General features: G+C 39.6%; 1 long non-coding RNA gene across 1 annotated transcript; it reads right to left on the reverse strand.

The window, feature by feature from the left end:
* Positions 1–4,901: 4,901 nt before the first annotated feature.
* Positions 4,902–6,287, reverse strand: LOC147758885 (uncharacterized). Its single transcript, XR_015327633.1, has 2 exons — positions 5,680–6,287; positions 4,902–5,500 (listed from the first exon to the last, which is right to left on the reverse strand). It is a non-coding gene; the product is annotated as an uncharacterized LOC147758885 (long non-coding RNA).
* Between the last annotated feature and the right edge of the window lie 232 nt (positions 6,288–6,519).

Below are 6,519 nucleotides of genomic sequence, written 5' to 3' on the forward strand. Positions count from 1 at the left end.
CTTGGCAACATGTGTCTTTTCAGAGATGCGGACGCGCCCTACATACTAAAGGTATTACCTCGTAATCCCTTGCAAAAGCCTACAGTGTTTGTACAATATAGTGATTGCTGTTGACCTTTTTTTGCATCGCCTAGCTCAACAAAGAATAGACAATGTACATGTACAGTAAGTAGTTTTCCGGTTTGCAGAAGAGACAAAACGAGACCGTCTGAGCAGCTTGTGTGTTGAAGATCCACCCCCTCACTCGCTACAAAAATACAAGGTAATACGTTGACTTCGGCGAGGTGCGTGGCGTAACGTGCACGCGGTCATTTGCTACTCCTGGCACCAAGTGAACACCCACAAAAATTAAAAACTTCTTTCCCCTACGGTGCTCGTTATGGCCAAAATTCATATGAGATCATGAAATCATGAAAAATGCAACGAGAAATATTCATGAAGCAAATCGAAGGATCCTCAATTAAAGTGGTAAAAAATTAATTGAAATAGCTGGAAAAGCCATTCTTGATAGACCTAGATTTTTTATGCTGAAGTTTAAGGTTGCTTTGAAGAAAAGAATATCTCCTAATTCTGTCGTCTAGAGAAGTTCCAGCAGTTCGTATGTCCTGATTTTTAAGCCTAACGCAAAACTTTCTTGCCAAACAGGCCCTTGCATTTGCCGTACTTTCAGCCTGTCATCAGCCCAAGGTTTTATTTCGCCGAATTTTTCAACATGTAGCATATTTTAGCGGTACTTGAACGAGTTGAACTATCTCTTGACGCACGATTACTACTAAAAACTATTTGCAGATTAAGGGAGGGACACTTTAAAAATGTCTAGTGAGGGGTTTGAATCAAAAAATCGAAATTAAAATTGCAATAAATGGAGACTACATTGAGACTTTTCTTTGCTTCAAAAGAAAATTCAGATTATTCAGCGTGCTTTGAGAACGAGTTTGAACGTGCTAGAAGTTATGATATGCTAGAATCCATTACTGGCGATTAGTCGTTTAGTTTAGAAAAAAAAAAACTGTGACAAACGAGCCCACTTTACCGTGCAATCCTCAATCAACAGCAGAACCAAGTCTGCAATTTCTTTTTTTTTTTAGAGAGGGTTTGAGAAACAGAGTTTACGTATGACCAACATTACAAAGGCATGAAGTTTATTTTATGAAGACCGATAGTGAGGTTTAGCCTTTCTGGTTGGATTTGCTCCGGTCGGGACAACTATTTACGAGTTCTCAATGTTTCTCTTGAGGTTCATTCCGATTTAGCCCCGATATTCAACAGTACTATGGACTGACAAAGAGGTGAAGATGATTCCATCGGATCACCAAGCTGGGGTCACGCTGATCAGATTCTTCAGCGCCAACAAACGAGTTAACTTCCTGTACAGGACTACGACCTTATCCTATGTTCCCTGAACCCGACAAAACATCGTCTGCCGTGTTGTCCAGCCATAACTTTATAAGCCTTTGTTAGAAGCTGGCATATCCTTCAACGCTCTCGTGATCGCATGGTTATGGGTGTGGACCTTATGCCATTTCCTAATGACACTCCCTTCTGTTAGCTACGTGTTTGTTTTAGTATATGTAAGCTCCATACAAATCGCCAGCATGTGGCGTGCCGTATCTTCCAGTCTCGCATTTCAGAGAGCACAAGTGCCCGAAGGAGGTTTATTGATTTTGTGGAGCTAGCTTTAGAGAACTTCGTGAACCATGAAATAGCAGGTGACTTCTCCACCGGGATGTGTAACCCAGGTTTTTAGATTAAGGATGATGTCCCTTCCTGCCGCTCCCAGAGCTGAGTATTGCCTCCTAATATTGTTGTCACATTATCAAGGTTTTGCCTTCCGTGCCATGCATTATGTCATGCCATACCATCCACCTTTTTTCAGTGCTAAGGTTTCAGGAAACGATGCTTGCTAAGGTTGCAATCTACGGGTCTAATACAACGAATCAGGTTGAAACCTTGTAAATCTCGTTTGTAAGGTGAGAATGCAATTGGTTTAATTGGTCTTCAATTGTCGGAAAAACGCAAAGTTCTATTAGGTAATGTTTTCTTTAGTTAACTGAAGATCCTGCAATGTATATATAGTAGGGTTTTTTATTATACAGAAGGAGCTTATTTAGCATCTGCTGTATCGCTAACGGCCAGTTAATTTCAAATCAAATCACAAATGGTCCGCAACGTTCAGTTAGGTGATATGCGATCTTGGTCTATCAAAATCCAGACCAATCATGAGAAAATGATCGTCATCCAAAAACGCGTTTGACGATTACTATCCAGATGATCCCGAATCTTTATTCTAACTATTTAACGAAGTATTAGTTACTTCGTTAAATAGTTTCTTAATTGATTAACATCTATTCTCTTCATTTTTTTTTTCATTCAACGGAACGACCATGCATGAATCCTGCAACAATACTTCATGAACCTGCGTGTGGGGGGCGGACCCTTTCCCTGTTGTAACAAAATAATTTATCGGCTTCGGGGGTTCTGGAGCACATGGACGGGCACAACGACTTCCATCTGCATGCCTGATAATTCGCATTATGAGCTTTCGACTACCGGTTTAGGCTGTCTATCAGGACGAATGAGTTTTTTTCAAATGTGTCATTTCTTTGTCGACAATTAGTCAGTTTACAATACGCCTCTTAGCTACTGCCTGTATATGTACCGTTACGCTAAGAATTGGGGTCGATTTAATATTAAAAGTGATAAGATAACATGGCTAGATACGACAATAACTGCATTATTTCATTTTAGGGTGTAAATTCCTCATGTATGGCGTAGCCTACTGCTATCCTTTGAAGTGTGAGTCGTCATTTTCTACCTTGAACAAATATTCCTATCGTGTTTCTATCTAGCAGGTTAGACTAGACGGCCAGGACGTATTTATTTTTCGCTTCGTTTTGATAATAGTAGACCGTGTGTAATATATTGCATCGGAAACACTCTTATAAAAAGCTAACGGGAAGGCAGTTTCTGCGGTGAGGAAATACTCCATATTGCGTATTATCTTGTTTGTTGGAAAAGATTATTCAAAGCTGTGCTACGTCTCAGTTTATTGCTTTACATAACTTACCTGACTTGACTAGGGAAAACAATTGATGTGTCCTATTAAAGCACCTTACACGATAGCAAAATGTACATAATGACACTTTACATTGACCCTTGTGCCTGATTGACTATCATCAGCATTGCACGTTTGTCATTTTGTACCAGCCCACGATCTAACCATCTGGCGGTCATTGACTAGTCTTTTTTTGCATTATACATTACTGCTTGTCTCGCAGTAAATGTACAAACGTCCCTATCTATATAGCTATAAGAGTTGCGCAAGGTGCATTGATTTGTTTATTTTTAGCCTCACCTCTATAGGCAATCGTGTGCCATTCGATGCTTACGCCAAATAAAAGATAAACATTTATTCGCTGATCACAATTTTATGTATGGTAGTGTGGTCAATAGATGGGAAGGGTTTGTTCTGCATGGATGAATCATTCTTCCACAAGGCTGAGCACTGCTTTCAATCACTGGATGTTTTCACGCCTAAGTTGGACATTCTAGTGGACACGGGTACCCAGAATATTTTATTAGGTTTCTCTAGTAACTGAGATCCTGAAATATACCATCTATTTTTACATGGAAGAACTATACCCCCTCCCAGTAATAAGTTGTTAGGGTTTTTACTGTAAAAAAAAAAGAAATTAAGTCAGCTCGTTAGTTACCACTGTATTTAACAAAACTCATACTTCCATATAATGCTTATATCGGGCTAAAAATTATAATCGTGTTCGGTAAAAGCATCGAATTCATTTTGTACCTGCTGGACTTGGGGAAGGCACAACTATGAAGCACCGATGTTTTAATAATATGAACTAGTTCCAATATTAAGATATAGTGTATCGTTTTTTTCATACAATCTACACGTTTTTAAATATGTGCCATATTTCCAGATCTTTCGGAAGGAAAAATATCCAGAGAATTTAAGGAAAATAACTGGAGCGTCTATGCGGCGTTCATACAATTTGAATAGTAGACAACAAGCAAAAAGACTCTGACTAAAATAGGATCTGGTAGTTTCACCAAAAGCAAACAAAGAAAATTTACTTTCATGTAAACTGGAATGGGGGGCTATGGACGTTTAAGGTTCTCTAAATTGCTTCACTAGCTACTAAGGGTGGTATACCCCAGCCATTTACGTAGAGGTTATTACTACTAGGAAACTCGGCGGTTACCCTTCTTTCTGTATCATTACTGCGCAAAGATGCTCTTCCTTTTACAGTTAGACGTAATATCACTGCGAACGATTTTCCTTCAAACTACTTGTTGTACCTTGTGCCTTCAGTCGAAACTGAATGGACTTAACAAAAAAAAGCTTGCCGAGTCTAGGCTTTTTAAGCTAAATTTTTTAAAATTGATATCTTTGCTTGACATTACAGAAGGCAGTTATAGAAATACGATAATATACGCAGAACAAGTTCTCTCATTTGCTGGTGTTTTCTTGTAGTATCGGATCGAGTCGTGGTCGGATCGAGTCTTGGTCGGATCGAGTTGACCTGCCCGGTCTCTCCGTTTTTAAGAGCATCTACGTAACCATGTATATTGAAAGTCTACGAGTGTCGCGTTAACAAATGCCTTCATACTAAGCGATATTTCATAGTGAACAGCAAGTATAGGTACGAAATAGATATCATCGTGCGCATGTGTATAGTCTATAGGTCATTCCGCGAATGAAGTCCTCCACTGGTTGTAAAAAACCCGAAATGTTTATAAGCAACACGCGGGTATACCGTTTTTGTGGACGAAGCTCCTCGACCTAGGGGGTGTTCCTTCCATTTGAGAGTAATGATACAGTCAATTACACTTTCAAATAAAAATATTAGAAACGGTTTCACTTATTAACGATCGTATCATTTAATACAACATATGTTTTGCATTTATTGGTACGAATATCGGGCAATGTACCTACAGAATATATATAAAAAAAAAGGTCTGCATTAGGACAAGCGGAAGAATGAATTCGGTCTCTTTGTTCATAACGTTTTTTCCTCTTTTTAGATGTGAAGTACTGTCGCTTTAACATCAGTTTTTCATACCGGCTTCTTTAAGTTGACCTTCAGGAGTGTAATCGATTGAAGACCTGCGCAGTTGTAAAGAATGCAGTCTTATTACTTCACTCCAGTAGTTTTCTAAATAGACACATGTTAGGGAATGGGCGAGATGCCCAAGTAAATAGTGTTCTCTGTACTTACTAACAGTTATAAGTTAGTAATCAATTATTAGCCGTCTTAAAAAGAGTCAACACGTGACTTGTTCCTAAAAAGAGAGATACGTATCCTATGACTACGACGCCGGGCATTTTTGTTTCGCCGCTGATCGGCTAATGAGGCTATATGTGAGCGATGATGGTTCATATGGCTACGCTGGATCCTGGATATATTGCCCAGGTTTAAGATAAGCTTGTCAAGGTTGTCCTATTGAACGCCCCGACGTGGATCTGTCGCCATTCGGTCTGAAAATAATTTCAGCAACTTGCACAGTTACGATAGGTTTAAAACAGCTTTGTCGGCCGTATCACTTGACGCTGCAGTTTAGCTTGGGATTACGTGCTGGGTGCTGGGCTTTTAATAAAATGCTTAACTAATATTGGGTCTCTGTATAGCTACTTGAAGGTGGAACGGGACAACTTACGAAACAAACGCATCGTGATGATTGTACTTGCGAGCACGTACACAGCTGCAATTGACATTTTCATGCCGCGCGTGCAACGATAAGCTTTGTACAGAACTTTCTATTTAATCGTTTAATTTAGGGCTTCGCACGTCCTTTCCTTGGATTCTTCTCCACTCCACTAACCGAGTTGATTTGTAACAGCTAACTGTGCGACCAAATCATGGAAAAGCTGCTCTCTTGACTACCTTTTTTCTAGATAATATGTAGCTGAGACAATGAGTATTGTTTAAAGCTAATACAAAATAGTGTATTTAACAACGTTTGTCGATGTCACTTTAAACGCTTTCAGGTAAAAGATCTATGTTTGAACCACAAAGCACAAAGCACAAACCACATTTCGGGGTGCTTTAACAAACGCATAATGATGATGATGATGATGATCTGCCTGTTTAGCTGAGCGAAAAGTTCAGGCAGTCACCTCACAGCTCTTTGCGTAAACTGGCACGTATAACTTACATATATTTACTTTTGGCAATATGATGGGTTCCATATGAGTTCAATGAAAGTGCCATTGCCAACCTTTTTGATTGCGTGCGTGTCGCGTCGCATGTAAGAAAACAAGTCAATGTGTGTGCAACGCACTGTTGTAAATTCAGTTAAATATATTGTGGCAATCTGTACAGCAGGGGAGTACAGCTGTGCAAGCTAAGTGCGGACAACTCATAGAATTTGGTGGGCTCTGAGAGAAATGGTCCATTGGAAAATTCAGAAGCACAATGAAACGATGAATGCAGGTTGCTATCTGACCGACCCAGGTCGTCAACTAAGTTAAAAAGTCGACAATACAAAGTCCCCGAA

The sequence above is a fragment of the Varroa destructor genome, unplaced genomic scaffold (genome assembly GCF_002443255.2).
Source record: "Varroa destructor unplaced genomic scaffold, Vdes_3.0 BEIS01000001.1, whole genome shotgun sequence".
Classification (NCBI taxonomy): Eukaryota; Metazoa; Arthropoda; class Arachnida; order Mesostigmata; family Varroidae; genus Varroa; species Varroa destructor.